At 42.7% G+C, this 18,659-nt stretch overlaps 1 protein-coding gene across 3 annotated transcripts in view; it reads left to right on the forward strand.

Annotated features, from left to right (window-relative positions):
- The first annotated feature begins 1,451 nt into the window (after positions 1 to 1,451).
- The window catches only part of RALGAPB (Ral GTPase activating protein non-catalytic subunit beta), a 106,635-nt gene continuing 89,427 nt past the window's right edge, over positions 1,452 to 18,659 (forward strand). For all 3 annotated transcript variants that reach the window (XM_084853773.1, XM_084853774.1, XM_084853775.1), the window contains exon 1: positions 1,452 to 1,539. The gene's annotated coding sequence lies outside the window, so the exon portion shown is untranslated. The remainder of the gene's footprint in view (positions 1,540 to 18,659) is intronic.

Here is an 18,659-nt window from a genome sequence, read left to right on the forward strand (position 1 = left end):
CAGCCTCGGATGGCCTTTTCTCTGTCCCATCAGCCAGGATAGGTAGGCTGGTGAGGACGAGGGAGAAGGCCTTCTCTGTGGTGGCCCCCACTCTGTGGAATTCCCTCCCTAGGGAACTCTGCCATGCCCCCTCTTTAATGAGCTTCCACCGTGCATTAAAAATGTGGTTGTTCAGGCAGGCATTTGGGGTGGGTTAGGGTATTTTTTATAATGTTTTTAACGTAGAATTTTATTGTTTTAACTGTTTTGTTGTTGTACATCGCCCATAGTGGCTGGGTGACCGGCCAGATGGGCAATTAAATAAACAGATAAATAAATAAATTCAATGGAACTTACTCCCAAATAAGCAGGCATAGGAATATAGTTAGTGATGCCAGCACAAAACCTACCTTTTCTTGTAGAAACGTAATCTGTAACAAATCGTTTTCCTCTGCCAATAATGATCTGCATTTTGCCTCACCATATTTCCCCCATACTTTAAATGCGTGTAATTGTGCTCAGCATCTAAAATTTTAATAGATCCAAAATCCATGATTGGACCATAATTCCACAAAAATGTGCAAGGTTACTTTCTCCTCAGGAAGTACTGAGGCCCAAGGCTCTATTTGAACCAGGGCTCAGTCCTGAAAGTCAGTATCAGGGTTTCACCATAAGAACATTAAAAGATGCCAGCTGGATTAGACCAAAGGCCCAACGAGTCCAGCATTCTGTCCCACAGTGGCCAGTTAGATGCATCTGGGAATCCCACAAGCAGGACATGAGGGCAATAGCCCACTCCCCTGTTGTTCCCCAGCAACTGGTATTCAGAGGCATACTTCCTCTGATTCTGGAGGTATAGCAGCTATTAATAGCCTTGACTCCATGAAATCATCTAATCTGTTTTTAAAGCCGTCTACATTGGTAGCCATTATCACATCTTGAGGTAGTGAATTTCATTGCTTAGCTACATGCAGTGTGAAGAAACACTTTATTTTGTTCTGAATTTTCCATCATTCAGCTTCACTGGATGACCCCCAGGTTGTAGTATGAAGCAACATAATAAAGAAGAGTGCCCAAATTTCCAAATATGTGAAGAGGGCATTGTCCTTGAAGCTTGCAACCCTACGCTCACTGTCTTGGGAATAAGTCTCATAAGGTTACGTCCCAGTAAACATGTCAAATGAGAATTTGATGGACACTCAACCGACTCCTTAGGCGCCAGATAAACACAAGCCATCTTCCTTACGCTGCATCCTACTATCATCCTTCCACTCCCTCAGTTGCACCCATTCTTTCCATTCCAATGAGCACTACCTCTTTTGTGTTACCATACAGAACACCCCGACCCCCACCACTCCCGCGCCTCGAGTCCCCTTTCGCCTGAGCCTGCCATTTCTTCTGTAGCCCTAAACATTAACGAGGCTCCGCGCCTGCGCGAGAGTTGAGGCACTCGCACCAAGGCGCAGTGCGCCTGCGTAGCCTCTTCCCCACACATGCTGGTGTTGCTGCTGATGGTCGAGGCGGCGGCTGAGGTTCACCGGTGCGGTGTCTGCCTGTGAGGTAGGTTCCGGGCCCCGCTACCTGGCCCGCGGGGGCGCCCCTTGTTCCCTCCGGCTGGCTCCCCCGCGCTTTGCTTCGGCGAGGCAGTGTTGCCTGCGCTTCGGCACGGGGGCGGCGCTTGTTGTGAGTTTGAACTCCTCCGGCAAGGACCGAGGCGGACCGTCTTGCCCCCATGGCGGACTTCGGCGCGGCCGCCGCGGGTGGCGCGCTGACTGCTCTCCGCCCGCAGCCCGCTTCCCCGTCCCCGGAGGGCCCCGCGGCGGGGGAGTCTCGGCCTCGCCCCTTTCGGCCCTCCTGGCGGGACTGTGGCTGCGCCTCCTCCTGGTCTTCTTTCCCCTCAGGCTCCCTCCCGGCGTCGCGTTGGGGCGGCTGCTGCTGCTGCGGGTTGGGGCGCGGTGTCTCTGCCCCTCCTCGCTCTGAGGCGGCTGCTGGCCTGCCAGCCCGGCGCCGCTCGACCGTGGAGCGGCGAGCTGTCGCCGCCTGAGGGCAGGGAAAAAGCCGTTGCGGAGAAAGGACACCGAGCGCGGTGGTGATATCTGACGCGATAACTAAGTGGAGCGGTGCTGGGGAACTACTTTGGGTGGGGGGTCGGTTGACCCCCCCCAGCTTTCCGCGGGCAGAATGACGTTCGGGGGCGTGGCCACGCCCTTGACGTCATTTGGTCCCCGGCGCTTCCGGCTGGAGGACGCAGGCTGGCGAAGGCGAGCGGGCTCCGTCCCCTTCGCTCCTCCGCTCTGCCCTGGGTGTTCAGGTGTGGCCGCCGTGGGAAGAACGTGCTCCCTCCGGGAAAGGAGCTGCTCTTGCTTCCCGTGAAGTCAGAGCACCACAGAACGCCAAGGCAAAGCTAGGCCATGTCTAGGCTAAGCATTTTCCCTTTCTGCCACCGCCAGAAAGCGTTCCTGGTGGGACAACCTGATTTAAGGGTTGCGCTCGAATTAGTTGTTTCCGGAAACAAGCTGTCGAACAGCAGAGTTTGATCAGCGAAAAACAAACTTGGGTTCCGTTCTCCCGACTCAGAAATGTACAGAAGGATTTTAACCCAAGGACCCGGAGATGTATCTCCCGTAGCTATAGATACGGGAGCTGGCGTTGTCATATTTTAAAAATCCGGCTGCTGGAAACCGTTCCGATGCGGGCACATTGCGAACTGCCCAAGAGAGGACAGTTATGAATCAAGATGTCCCTGCTTGGAGTTTCTCCTATGCCATGAACTTACTAGCTGCTGCTTCAGCCTCCCCCTTCTGTAAAAAGGGAAAAATTACAACACTGAATTATTATAGTGTTCTTGTAAAAATTATGATATGTATGGGAAGCATTAAGCACTATATATAAATATCAAGTATTATTGCTGCATGGGACAGGCATTCGTTTGTTTCCTTAAACTCGTGCAGTATTGTAACCTATTAGGGGCAGCTATAGTTTGTAATTAGTGTATTTATTTGCTGCCCCCTGGTTATGCTGAAAACCTAACTTGAAATTTATTTTGAAGCTAGCACAGAATTCTTTATTACCAGGATTTTGCTGTTTTGTGTTATGCCTGAGGACCAGCAGCCAGTTACTCTAGTCCCTGAATTTCCTGGTTGGATTATTTTAGCTGTTTCCATGAAGATGATCTTCTGTGGAAATATGCCATTTTCTCTCCTCAGTGGCCCTATTGTAAAAAGTCTACTCAGGTTAGTAACATGTCTTGAAAGTGCCCAAAGTATCTTGAGGATAATAATTCCTTGTGATACGTTCAATGGGGTTTTCTTGGCAAGAATAGTACATGTTAAATACTCTTTTCAAATTTCCAAGAATATTTATCTCTTGCCTGTCAGTGGGTGGCATGCCATCCTGAGTGGGGCTAGTGATTGTGAATATAGAACAGTAGATAGATAGTAATTCCAAAATAGTTAATCTGCACAAAAAATGGGTAAACTGCTTGTGGAATTGCATTTACTTAAATACATACTTTGGCATGCTAAAAAGAATAAGGCAGGAGAGAGCAACTCTCCATATTGGCTACATGTAGTTCCCAACACACAAGATTTCTGGTTTGAATATGTTTTGTTTCCAGATGTCAAGCCTTAGCTATCTTGTGCCAGGCATGGATGCGATTATCCTCTAGTATTGACGCCTTTGATTGTTTCTTTTGATTGTTTATCACCTTTTAGGTAGATTATTAAGGCTTAAAACCAATGTTGCATAAGTGGAGTTTTGCTTGCTCTCCTCCCCCCTGCAGCAACGTTCCAGAGGAGATGGGGGGGGCGTGTGGCAGTGGTGCCAGGGGGAGGAGGAAATTATTTTGCTTGCATTTTCTGTTCCTCTGGTGGACAGTCAGGGTTGGATACAGCCCTAGTATCTCTAAGGTGGCAGCCCCATACACACTTAATTCAGAGAAAGCCCCACATTGAGTGTAATTTACTTCTGGGTAGATATGGGCAGGATTGGGCTGTTAATCTCTCAGTGTGCAGTTTTATATGTCTGTTGTAACAAAGCAGTGTAGTCGCACTAATTCATGTAGTACATCTGGGAACTAATGCAAAAGAAAATGCACGAACCAGGTAAAAAATAGGCTGGTTTGGAGAATATATAAAATTAGTTGTGGCATGTAGAAATGCAAGAGAGCATAAAGCACATCACAATCCAGGCATGTAATGCAGTGAGATTTCATTCAAATGGGCTCGTTTGTAAAAGAAAGATGAGGATGTGTGGTGAAATGGTGGTGGTGAAATGGGTGTGCCCACACTCCACACAATGCAATTGTAAGTTAGGTGTCATTTGGAAAACAATTTTCATGAACATAATGCTATAAAACATAACAAACCTGTAGATGTATATTTATTGCATTTATATCCTGCCTCAATGGTTCTCACCCCACTTCCCATTTTACCTCATAACCCTGTGAGGTAAGTGAAGCGAAGAGGGGATGACTAGCAGAAGGTGATCCAGTGAGCTTCAATGGCTGAGCAGGGACTTGAACGTGGGTCTCCTGAGCCCTAGTCTGACACAAGAAAAAATATATAACACATGGATGGATGTCTTACATTAAACCTCAGATCCTGGATAAGCTGGTGACTGTGGTGCCTTTTAATTTTTATTGGTTATTTTTTTATTGATTGTGTTTGCTTCCCAGGTTATGCACACTTGCTGGAGATCAGAAATCTTTCCATATTTATCTGTGCTTTTTATAGGGTTTATTGTAATATGCGTATATAGGGCTGCCCATTAAAGACTGTTGGAAGCTGTAGTGGGTGCAGAATGCCACTGTTTGTTTCCTCATAGAGGTAGAAGAGCACATTCAACAGATTCTGTGGCAGTTGCACCTTCCTGTTAGCTTCTGGGCCCAGTTCAAGGTGCTGGTACTTAGCTTTTAAATCTGTTTACAACCTAAGACCTGAATACTTGAGAGACATCTTCTCTTGATATGAGTGCCCATATAGTCAGGTACTGATATGAATCGTTTTACTGTGTGGTTATCACAAGCTGTTAAAAACAGGGCCTATACTGCAGTGGCTCTGATCCTGTGGGATGACCCTCCCTGAGGAGGTGGCACAAGGCTATACTTCTCTCATTGCTTTCTGGAAGTGCTGCCAGGTTCATTTATCTCACAGGGCATTTGGCTGATAAGGTTACTGTGTTTCTGCCATTCCTGCTCTTTGTTTTATATTTTTATATTTTTGTGAATCAGCTGTGGAGCGGTATAGAAATGTAATAAATGAATGAAATGAAATACTGTGTTTATGTATGTGTGAGTTGTGGAAAGGTAGCATATATCAAATGATTGCTTTCAATGAATTAATGTTATTTATTACAGTTAAATGACCCATTCAGTTTGAAATAACAAACACAAAATAATAAGAGCAAGAATCCCAATTTATCCTGATGGGATTGACTAATATAATCAACCAATTGGGAGCTTCAATACAGAGCAGTTAAAAAAAATAGCCACAAGATTCGTTATGTATGAGACCTTACGTGATACATAGACATGATGGCTGTATACATAATATATAGTCATGATGGCTATATATTTATTACCTTCAGTACTGGAGGCAGTATACCTCTGTATTCTTGTTGCTGTGGAACATGAACAGGAGCGTGTTGTACTTACGTCCTACTTGTAGGCTTCCCACAGATAGCTGAGTTGGCTGCTGTGTGAACAGAATACTGGACTAGTTAGGTCTTTGGTCTGATTCAGTGTGGCTGTTCTTATGTTCTTATAAACAGTATGTAATCAGCTTTTCATCTGGGGACTCCAGTAAGCTAATCACAATAGGATAAATGATATGATGTCTCAAATAAGAAGTCACAGTATAAGAATACATGTATTAAGGTTTCAGGGACTCCAGCATTACATAGACACACACAATCAATCTTGAAATGGAATTCTCAGAAATCTGCCCTGGAGTACTGCTGAAGATAGGACATTACATCTTGCAAGCATAAATGCTCTGCGTACTTTGTGTTCTACCATAGGAAATAAAATAAGACAAAGAAGTATCATAATTGGGTAAACTTCCATGAGCTATGGGGGAGTGTTTCCTCTCATATTTACCTAAGCTCATTATGCAAGGCCCTCCTTGAGGTGACCCTGCTGAATGAGATGAGGTGGGCAGTACAAGAGAGAGCCTTTTCAGTGATGGTGCCCTTCTTCTGGAAATGCCCTCGCTACATCCAAGAGATTAATGACACAAGAAGTTTTTGTAATTTACCCTTGTAAATTAGGGTTGAAGCAGCTTTAAGGAAGTCTGATTTGTGGGTAATAATTAAAAAAAATGTAAAACTGTTGGGAAAATACTTACTTTGGGTCAATGCCCTTTGTGTTTGCTCTTTATCAAAGAGTGGTATGATTAACTCTGGAAATATTGTTTCTGAATGAATACTGTTCACTTGATTTAATCAAAAGCATATTCATGGTCATTGTTAATACAGTTTATATTAATTTTGCTTATTTGGTTGGCAGATGTGGCAGAGATGCGGCATGCTGATATGTGTTTATTATTTGTAAGATTTGTTTAGTTAATAATGTTAACCAATAGGCTGCTGTAGAAAAGATCTTTAGCACCTAAGTTCTGGGAATGTGCATTTCTAATGGTGTTTAACTTTGGGGCCTTCTGATCTTCAGTTAGACTGATAGGAAACTTTTGTGGAAGTAGATACCTTTTTTTCTCTGCGTGTCATATTTGTTCTTTTTCCACAGGGAACTCATCTGTATTAAAATATTTTACTCTTGCAACCTTGGAGCAGTAAATAAAGTGAACTCAAATAGCAGTAAATAAAGTGAACTACAATAGCAGTTTAAGTTCCATGAAGAACCTTATATGATGCAGACTTGTTTATGAACCTATTCTAGCTGTAATTATAAGCTCAGCTTGGACATCATGCCAAACTATGGTTAAGGAAGCCCTGTTCCTCTGTGTCTATTTTAGATGATAAACCTTTTGAGGTAGGGACCTATCATACCTGTTGTTTGTAAAGTGCCATGTACATTGATGGTGCTATATAAACTAATAATCATGTCTGAATTGATAAACCATGATTTGCTATCAGCCAGCAAACCAGAATCGGACACCATGGTTTGACATGGGTTATGACTACTGCTGTGCCTCTAGAGACCACTGTACATAGAATGCTAAGCAGACAAGTAGTTCTACACCATGGCTTCCCTGACTACTTGGGTGCACAATTCAAGATTAGGGTTATGGTAGTGCCTGAGTCACATGACAAGCAGCTGCATAGAAAGAGCTGCTGAAAGGAGCAGATGCATTTCAAGTTAACTTGCAATGTGACAGTCGTTTTGTATGAAGTTGGCCTTCATATTAACCTTCTAAAAAGATAAACAAATCTATGACATCAGAAAGGCTTAAGCAATGGATGTCATGGGGCTGTTTGGAGAGGTTGCAGAGGAAGCAAAATCACACCCATATGAACCTGACAAGAGGCTACATTCAACATCTGAATTATGTGTCCCACCTCCTAGAGAGGCTACGTTGGTGGGAACCTGAGATAGTACCTTCTGCGTAGCAGCACTCCACTTGTGGAACTCCACTCCCTTCCTAGGGAGGTTAGGTTGGGCTCCTTTTATTGGCTTTTAGGTGGCTGGTAGTTTTCACTATACTATTCCACTGAGATTTTAGTGATGATTTTTTATTTTAGAAGGTTCCCTTGCTTTATTGTAATATATGTATTTTCTCAGTTTTGTTTTAGGGTTTTTTGGGGATTTGTTGTATTTTATGTTTATGAGTTTAATGTAAATTGCCTCAAGCACTCATTGAGTAGAGGAGAAATTCAGAAATACATTAAATAATACACACAATATTTTAATATTAAAATTGCCCACTGGCTAGAATTACTGGTGTTTTGGTTGTGATTGTTTTGACTAATAGTGGTTGTGTTTGTACAATTGTATCTTGGCTTAATAAGTCAAGATATGCATGCACCTTTTGCCCATGCACTATGCTGTTATATTACCCTTTTCCTCTTCCCTTTTTGGTGTGCTAAAATAAACCAGGAAGTCTTCAGTTAATCACGGTTTCCTGCTTTGTCTGAATTGGGAAACTGTAGTTACCAGGTTCAGAAGAAGCCAAGATCTTAAACCAACTTCAAACTGTGGTTTAAGATTCTGTCTTGTTCCGAACCTGGTAACCAGCTAATTGTGGCAGCATGCATGGGCATAAGGCTTAATCATATTTTGGCCTATTAAGTTAAGTTATGATTGTCTGAATACAAGCAAGATGCTTCCTATACCTGAAGTTGAGTAAATGGCATTTTCTAGAGTAAAATCACCTGGCCTTACCTCTGTTAATTGTTACATCTACACCTATGTTGGCTGTAACTTAAGAGAACTAGGATTTTAGATGCTTGCTTAAGAGCTAGGTTTCACATCCTGGTTAGCCTGAGTTGTGACTAATATAGGGGCAGATAAAATGGTTACTTGTTTAAGGCAAGTGGGGAAACTTACCGCTGAGAAGGGATGGGAGTACATTGATCCATTGCTTTGTTTAAATTTTTACTTTATTTGAGAGCGTCTTCATTATGTCTGCACCAGCCTGCAGTAGTAAGTGCTGCCTCTTATATAAAATTGCCAGGTACCTAATAATGTTTTGTGAATTCCACTTTCATCGGCTTTGCTGATTATAATAAACTCTGTCATAACTTTCTTGTGGATACAATCCTGGAAGAGCTATAATATTAACCACTGTTCCTCCATAACACTTTCTATAAAAAGTGAGAAGTAATTTAGGATTTGTGAAGTATTATGAGAACAGAATTGTACAAGCAGTTGTGTTAGCGTTATTAAGGTGCTAGAGGTCCCATACTGCCTCTCAGTGACAAGTTCACAGAACAATTTACAATAGAATTAGCATTTAAAACAATATATATGCAGGCAAAAGTATCAAAACAAATATATACTAATTAGGACAATAAACGGGTCAAGAGTGCTCTAAAATCTGAAACTCAGCTCTAGCTTCTAACATTCTGGAAGTTTAGAAGCACTCTGAAGCAATAATGCTTTTTACATGTTTACCCACCTCCCCCATGGAGCGAAAGCTGAACATCTCTGGACAACGAGTGAAAGAATGAAATATATCAGTTAAGCATTTAATTGTATATGACTAATACCTGTATATTTCATTCTGTAATGGCTAGCTCAGGGTTGGGACTGTGTGACCCTCCAGATGTTTTTGGACTGCAACTTCTGTCATCCCTCACTACTGGCTATGCTGGCTAAGGCTGATGGGAGTTGCAGTCCATCAACATCTGGAAGGCCACATGTTCCTCATCCCTGGTCTAAATAAAAATGTGACACAAAAGGAAAGAGGGCTTGGGGAAAAGATGGTAAGTCCTACACTTGCTGGGTGACACTAAAAGGAAGCAAAGTTACAGTAAAATATAGCAATAAGAAAATAACAATAGAACATCACCAAGGGGAAATAGAAGCGAGAAGAGATGAGCTTATAATACCTTAAAGGAGGACAAGGGGGGGCTTTCTGAAGGGGGAGAATTGTATGCGTCAGGAGCCATAAGAGATGGAGAGAATGTACAGAGCTAGGAAATAGCACAAAGGAGTGATAATTTAGTAAGATTATCATTTGGTGAATGGAGGGACAGAGAAGGAGATCAGAGAAAAAACAACCAAGATAGTTAAGGGATAAGACTATGAAAGCACTTATAAATTGAAACTTAATATGGGTCAATAGAGGAAGCCACTGAAAATAAATGTATTTAGGTGTACATGATTAACATATGAAGTGAAAAAATTAAGCAAGCAGAAGAGTTGAGAACAGCAATAATGGAATGAATCAAGATGTTGCTGTCTGCAAACAGAAGGCCTCCTTCCATCCACTGAAGGCTTTTCATCCAATGGAGGAATCCTGTAAGCAGAAAGAGTGGCAGGCAGTGGGAGAGCAATGTTGACCAATTTCCACCTTCCCCTGTGGCCCCTATTACCACCTCCTTCACTATTCTGAAAGCCCCCCTCCCCATCCTTCAGAGCAGTTTCAGAGTGCACAAGAGGCTGCAGATGGGTGGGGGAATCTGCAAAAATTCCCTCCCCCTCTTTCTGCCAGCAGCAGCAACCCCTAAGCGGAACTCAGCTCAAGGAATGCTCCTGCTGGTAGAAGCAAAGCTGGGATCCAACCCAATAGGTTTAAGCTGAGAGACAGAAGGACTGGTAAGAAAATATAATAATCAACATGGGAAAGAATGGGAATCTGAATAAAGGTTTTAGTAGAATCAGTAGATAAGAGCCAGGTTCACATGATCAGCTGGGGAAAAGAAGCCACTGTGGCTTCTTCCCTTGCTCTGTGCATATAGCTCCCATGCCTGATATTTGCCTAATTACCTGTGGTGCAGGTTATTGTGTTGTCTAAACCTGGCATGGTGGGGATGGCTTCTAAACCACCTCACAACCCATGGCTTGTAGGCATTGTGGGGTGGTTTAGAAACTACCCCCACAGTGCACTGTGCTGGGTTCAGATGACATGATAACACATGGGTAATTAGACAAATGGTGGGGGCAGAAGCAGCATGCACGGGGGCGGGAGGAAAAGCCATAGTGGCTTCTTCTGCTGAGCATTCGAACCCAGTCAGTGAGCACTAGATATATTACAAAGAGACCCAATAGCTCTTAGTTAAAATAATACTGTGTGCTGGAAAATTGAAGGATTAATGCCCAGGCTTCTTCCTTGTTGAGAAGACTGAAGAATGATGTTGGCAATTGAGGAGAAGAGGAAGGTGAAAATGAAGGTTTAGGAGGAAATACAATAAATTATGTCTTCTGTATATAGTCTTAGATAATGAACATAAGAGCCCTGCTGGATCAGACCAAAGGCCTTTTTAGTCCAGCATTCCATTCACACAGCTGTCTGAAAAGCCCAAAAGCAGGACATGAGTACAGTAGCACCTGCCTGCGCATGTTCCCCAGCATGGGGTATACAGAGGCATACTGTCAGTGATAGTGGAGGTACTGTAACAGCATAATTACTAGTAGCTACTGATCCAACATCCAAACAGAAATACTTCTGAGACAGATGGAAATATTAGTAAGAAGAAGGGACTAAAGATAGAAATCTACTGTAAACGTAACAATAACATTGTTGGCCAAGGAAGGATATTGGATGGCCAAGAACATGATAGAGTGACTCATATAGTCATGCACTTCTTTAGAATTTACACCTTTGTGGCCATATTCATCATTTTAAGATATGGAGGCATGTGGTGTTGCATGTGTGTGCCTGCACAGTTGATTGAACATGGTATAATGGACAGTGACACATAACAATTGTGCATTTATCATAAAGGCACCAAGTTTACACCATTTGTAGTCCAATGCATAGTGATAATTTTCCAGTTTGGGAACATGTTCTATCTGAACGAAGTGGAACACACAGTGACTTGTGTTTAAAAAAAGATGATATAACCAAAGTTCATTAAATCATTAAAAGCACCAGGATAGCTTTGAACAATCATACAATTATAACTTTTAGAAATGTTTTGACATAATACACATGAAGGAAATAATATGTGTATGCTAGCCAAAGGTTCATAGCAATCGAGTAAAAATTTTGACATCTTGTTTAAAAGTGATACTAGTCTTTAACAACAATCTCAGCTGAACAAAATTGTTTCAAGTTATCAGACTTAATTGCTGGAGCATTCTCTCTCGCAAGAGTACAGAGCAGTGCACTTAAAATGCTTCTGCCATCCTTTTGTGCAGCCTCAAGAGGGTAACTTATAGCAAGTCTGGGAAGCTTCCAGGAGTGTTGTCAAGAGAGTCTCATATAGTCCATCATGCATCTGTCTCTAGCCCCAGTTTGTTGGGGAAGTAAGAGCAGGCCTTGGAGGCAGTGTCTGGCCCCTGACATGACTAGCCTGGTAGGCTGCCATATACATTCTGCTCAAGAGCAGCTCATATTGGTGGAATTCTTTCCACAGAGTTCTTTTTTTGCAAAAGCTTAGTTCTTGCCTTATCCACATCAGTACAAGTACTTGTTTTGTTACATGGCAGTAAGACAAACCTCTCAATGGTATGCATGGTTTCTTGGGGTACATGCCAATTGTAGCAATGCATCATTAAGCTCTGGCAGAGCATTCCACGTGGACCAGGGTGTTATCATTTGCTGAACATGGAAAGATGACATAGTATTACATACTGGAAGAGAATATGATTTATCGAGCCCACAGCAAGAGGATAATTCATGAGTGGCCAGCTAATGGAAACTTTTCTCTGATCCAAAAGTTGCAAGTGTCTGCTACCATTACAGACAATACACATGATCTGTGTAAACAGTACATGTGAATATCTTGAAATAATTTGTTTTCAAACCCAGTTCAAAGTGTAGGTCTTGACTTATAAAGGCTTGCATGACTTCAAGGATTGCCTTTCCCCATACAGATATGCCCAGACTCCGAGATGGACATTTCAGGCCCTTCTCTGTGTGCCCCATTCAAGAGATGTTCGGAGGGTGGTGATGAGACAATGGGCCTTTTCTGTAATAGCCTCCAATCATGGAATGGTCTCCCCAGAGAAGCTCATCTAGCGAGCATCTATCATCCTTTCAGCGTTTCTCTTCTCCCAGATATTTGGATAGATTTAAGGATCTGGTGTTGGTGGTTATTCTTGCTGTTCATTCCTATGTTGGATGTGGATGATTTGAGGTGATTTTTGTGATAGACATTTTTATTAAATTTGTATAGTTTTAAAGAATATGCTGTTGTATATTCTTTGTACTTTATCCTCTTTTGTATCACTTTGGGACTCCTTTCAGTTATGTGAAGTGATATATCAATTTAATAAACTAAATTGTAACTATGTTTTCTGGCTTATGCTACATGCAGTAACATATTAGTGTCTTCCTCTTTGTAGTTGTATGGGGAAAGTGAGTGAGGGTCATGTTGTGATGGTGTACTAAGTACCTGCTCCCTTTCTGTGATAACTTATTCCTTGTCTGTCTCATTAAATAACTGGATGAGGATGTTGAATACCTCTCACTATGAGATCTTATACCATGGTCAAATAGAAACATTATTCTATTTGGTGGTGCATGTGTACAAGCCTCCATATCTGAAAATGATCACCAAGTCCACAAATGGTGTAAATCTGGCGCTTTTCTGAAAAAAATGCAAAAGTGGTCATCTATGCCACTACACTATGAGGAGAAAAAGAATGCAAAAGTTTAAAATGAACAGTAATTTGAGAAAAGAAAAGACTGAGAATGTATATCAGAAACTGTCATTACTTCATGTTGCAGGGTTTAAGATGTGGCAAGAAGAATGGGTGAGGGAGGTATATGGGAAGAGAGGATTAAAGCAAAAGATCTTGACGAGAAAGAAAGTGCTGAACAAGATTCAGAATGCGAGTCAATATGATATTGAAGTTGTGAAGAATAAATTTGGGAGAGAAGAGAGGAAAAACAACAACCCTGAACTTGAGGGCCATAGCAGTTGGCATTAAGGAAGGGGAAAGACTATGGGCTCAGCTTTGTCTCCCTACAACTGTGCCTTAAGTGGAGCAGAGCATATTAGAAACAGGAGCAGGGGTGAACTGTGGCAGTGAGCAAACTTTAAAATGATAAAACCACCTGTTTCTTGTTTGGTTTTTAGGCTCCTGCTTGTTAATACCTTAATTTCTTCCTTTCTCCTGACCAAATGAAGAGTCTTGTACTAGGTTTGTTCCTGCTCCTTAGTGACAGTAGGGTTGGGAATGTCCTCTCCTTCCCAGAAGAGGAGGTATTCTAGACTTCATCATGTACAAGTTGGAATGTCTACTATCCTGTCAGAGAACACTGTTTCCTGTTCTTTCAAGCAAGGGATCTCTGGCTATATGCTTTTTTTTGTTTCCAGGAAATAATGTTGATTCCTTAGGAAATGTGTGGGAGTGGAGGATATCCTTCAGAATGTCTCTGATTATGGCAAAGAGTAAAAAATATAGTCCAGGTTTATGCAGTTTAAGTATTTCTGTTAAGTCTTCATTTTGAATGTCTTTGTCTGGACACAGTGTCATATTTTTACTCTCTCTCTCTCTCTCTTTATGGCTATCCTGTTTGAAAGGACACTTTTTGGTGCTGAGCTGAGGGTCAAAGAGCAATTGAATGTTAATGTCTATTCAAGATAGGCAGAAAGTGTATTCATAGAATCATAGAATAGTAGGGTTGGAAGGCGCCTACAAGGCCATCGAGTCCAACCCCCTGCTTAATGCAGGAATCTAAGTCAAAGCATCCCTGACAGATGGCTGTCCAGTTTCATCTTGAATGCCTCCAGTGTGGGAGAGCCCACGACCTCCCTAGGTAATTGGTTCCATTGTCGTATTGCTCTAACAGTCAAGAAGCTTTTCCTGATGTTCAGCTGGAATCTGGCTTCCTGTAACTTGAGCCCATTATTCCGTGTCCTGCACTCTGGGATGGTGGAGAAGAGATCCTGGCCTTCCTCTCTGTACTTGAAGAGCGCTATCCTATCTCCCCTCAGTCTTCTCTTCTCAAGGCTAAACATGCCCAGTTCTTTCAATCTCTCGTCATAGGGCTTTGTTTCCAGTCCCCTGATCATCTTTGTTGTCCTCCTCTGAACTTTTTCCAGATTGTCTGCATCCTTCTTAAAGTGCGATGCCCGGAACTGGACACAGTGCTCCAGATGAGGCCTAACCCGTGCTGAGTAGAGGGGAACTAGTACTTCCCGGGATTTGGAAGCGATGCTTCTATGAATGCAGCCCCAAATAGCATTTGCCTTTTTTGCAGCCACATCACATTGTTGGCTCATATTCAGCTTGCGATCTACAACAATTCCAAGATCCTTCTCGCTTCTTGTATTGTTGAGCCAAGTATCACCCATCTTGTAACTGTGCATTTGGTTTCTTTTTCCTAGGTGCAGAACTTGGCATTTATCCCTATTAAATTTCATTCTGTTGTTTTCTGCCCAGCACTCCAGCCTATCAAGATCACTTTGAATTTTGTTTCTGTCTTCCAGAGTATTAGCCATCCCACCCAGTTTTGTGTCATCTGCAAATTTGATCAGCATTCCCTGCACTTCCTCCTCCAAATCATTCATAAAAATGTTGAAGTGCACTGGGTCCAGGACTGAGCCCTGTGGTACCCCGCTCATTGCCTCTCCCCAGTTTGAGAAGATCCCATTGATAAGCACTTTTTGAGTCCGATTCTGTAGCCAACTGTGGATCCACCTGATGGTTGTTTCATCTAGCCCACTTTGAGCTAGTTTGCTAATCAGGATATCATGGGGCACTCTGTCGAAAGCTTTGGTGAAGTCGTCAAGGTATATTAAGTCCACAGCATTCCCACAGTCCACAAGGGAGGTTACCTAATCAAAAAATGAGATCAGAATTGTCTGGCAGGATTTGTTCTTGACAAATCCATGTTGGCTTTGAGTAATCACTGCATTGTTTTCAAGGTGCTTACAAATGGATTGCTTTATCATCTGCTCCAGAATTTTCCCAGGGATTGATGTCAGACTGACTGGTCTGTAGTTCCCAGGTTCCTCCTTTTTGCCCTTTTTGAATGGGACAACATTAGGGACAACATTAGCCCTCCTCCAGTCATCTGGCACTTCACTCGTCTTCCATGATTTCTCAAAGATAACAGACAGTGGTTCTGAGAGTTCTTCTGCCAGTTCCTTTATTACTCTAGGATGCAGTTCATCTGGCCCTGGAGATTTGAACTCATTCACAATAATTAGGTGTTCCTTGACCATATGCTGATCAATCTCAAGCTGCAATCCTGCTCCTTCAGCCTGTACTTTATCTTTGCCAGGGGGCTCATAGACCCTGTTTTGACTACCATTTGGACTAGTAGATGAAGTTGTGCTTTGTAAATAACTTGTTTGGGTATGGTGAGTAAGCTAAAATTCACATTGAAAGGAAGAAAATAATACTCATATATAGAAAATATTATTTATTGGGTGTTCTGTGTCTGACAAAAAGTGACATGACACTGACCTGTAGGTGAAATCATGTTGATTTCACTGACACTGTTTCTGGCTTATGGCCTTATGACATAACTATTTTGACACAGGCTCTTGGACTATATGCACTTGCTGCTGTGGAATGTAGTTAAAATAAAAGTAGGTCATGGTCACCATACCTACTATTGCTGTGATGCTTTGGGTAATGTACAGAAAGGGGTTCACTGGTAATTTGCTTCACAGGGTTAATTGTGTGCACAAAGGGTAGGAGAAATGTGCTTGCAAACAGCATGTTATATATGTGTCCTCCTTGTAGGTAGGATACAAGGTGCAGATTCGTTCTCTAGTGTAGCACCTAGTAGCTCTGGGGTGGGTGATGATATAGACATCAGTGAAGGTTGTCTGAACCACAGTTGACATATATCTCAGAGGCCCCTACATGGTTCCTCAGTCAAGGATGTAGGCATGCTGGGTGTTATTAATTATCCCAAAATAAGGTATGCAAACATTGTATCCATGGTATCTTAAACAAAGTCTGAAATCCTGTAGTTGGTTTCCTGAGAGCAAGCCCCATTGAACTCAGTGAGATTTACTTTTGAGTTGACATGCATAGGAATACGCTATACATTTGTTTAATTGCTGAGTGCTAATTACATTGGTCAATGACAATGTACCTTTTTGTTGCCAGTCACTAAGAAATAAAACAAACTGGATAGTTTTTGTTTTCATTCCCTGCTTGTAGGCACCCTCTGCCTGCCTGGGAAACTCCATGATTAGTGGAAATCTACCTCCAGGACTGGGTTCTATGGACTACAATGGGTCTAGGCTCATATATTTTTCTTTAACATCACCACCACCACACACATACACTTATGCAAAACCTGATGCATAATTCTGGTACAAAAATATATCTGTATTAGATCTTTTCCTCTCCCAGCCATTATTTATTTCCCCCACTTTGCAAGGGTAATATTTTAAAAGCTCCTTGTCTTGACCAGATGCTTGGTCAAAGTGCCTTAGGCTACAATCCTGTACATACTCCCAGTGAACCCTATGGGGCTTACCCCAGTGCAGATATGTATAGGATTCCACTGTTAGCTGTGCAGACATGACTAGATTCCCAGTAAGAACTCTAGAAGAGCTGTGGTAATAGTAACATACACGTACACACACACACATCAGAAACTATGAGCAGGTACACCGAATGTATCAGTGAGTATTAGCTGGAACAGAGTGTTTTTTCCTTTGAAGAGGTAAGAAGGTGGACCCCCCCCCCAATTAACATTGACAGAAAAAGCACCGACTTGCAGCAGCCAGCAACAGGAATATTGGGGAGAGGGTGGAATGTAAATTTTCTTTTCCTTCTCTTTCCACACTGATTAGAATTAGATGCTAGTTGAAGAGCAGAGTCCAGTATCTCATGGGAAATTTCTTTAGGAGCCTTCCAATGGCAGCAGCCCTAACAAGGAACTTCATTTCCCATCTTCCCTTTGTGTTACTATCTTAACTTTCAGCTAGTCTCAAAGGATGATGGGAAGCCATCTGGGGACTGGGAGACTAATTCAGAGAAGTGTGGTTGGATGTTCAGTAGGAAACATGCAGGAAGAACTGCAGTCTAACTATCAAAGCATGTTGTTGAAGGGCAGTATAACCAAAGACGCAGTTAAGAGAAGATATGCCATCATGTTTTGGAAAACGACTTGAAGGTAACATTTAGTTTGATCCTGAGAAGAACACCTGACAGTGGCACTGGGAAAACTGGGGAGCCTCTGTGTGTGTGTGTGTGTGTGTGTGTGCGCACGCGCGCGCGCACACACGCATGCGTACACAGGGGAGGAGGAGGGAAGAAGATGGAACTAAGTTAAGTTAGCCTGGAGACAGATAAGGGGGGTGGGGGAGGAAAGGGGCTTTGAAGGAAATTAGAGAGTGAGATAAAAGGATGATGAGGAAGAGGAAACTGTCAGTAGAAAGGAAGGGAATAAAATAATAAAATCTGTTACAGGAAGAAGTGAATGTAAAAGTAGGAGGAGGGAGGGATGAAATAAACTGGCAGTTGGGCAGGACAGGGTACACATTAACTATGGAAGGAAGAAGAAATGACAGGAGGTGAGAAAAAACACTTTGACAGGTGTGTGTGTGTGTGTGGGAGGGGGAAGGAAAAATATAAAATTAACATTCTTCTCCCCTCCCCAGGAGTTTTTGCAGCTCCTGCTGTGTTCCCTGCCACTGCATGAAGCAAAAACTCATGGCAATTTTGCAGAGAAATAAGCAGAATTATTTTATTTATTTTATTTATTTATTGCATTTATACCCCGCCTTTCTCCCTCTCGCAAGGAACTCAAGGCGGCTTACATTATCCTCCTCCTCACCGTTGTATCCTCACAACAACAACCCTGTGAGGTAGGTTGGGCTGAGAGTCTGTGACTGGCCCAAAGTCACCCAGTGAGCTTCCATGGCCAAGTGGGGACTAGAACCCGGATCTCCCGGCTCCCAGTCCGTCACTCTCACCACTACACTACACTGGCTCTCTGGAATTATGTTCCCAGAAGCCAACCGGAGTCTCTCTGTGTACCTTGTTTCCTTGCAGAATTGCAGTGATTTTCTGTTGTCACCACTTACTCTTTGCATGGCAGTTTTGGTGGCGAAATTGTGGTGGCAATAAATTCAGCAGGGGCAGGGTACAATCCCTGGTGGTTCTGGGGGCAGGCAGTGCTGCCCTCAACTCCTGG

This window comes from Heloderma suspectum, chromosome 4 (assembly GCF_057233095.1).
Source record: "Heloderma suspectum isolate Gila_16-S chromosome 4, 16-S_ref, whole genome shotgun sequence".
Taxonomy (NCBI): Eukaryota; Metazoa; Chordata; class Lepidosauria; order Squamata; family Helodermatidae; genus Heloderma; species Heloderma suspectum.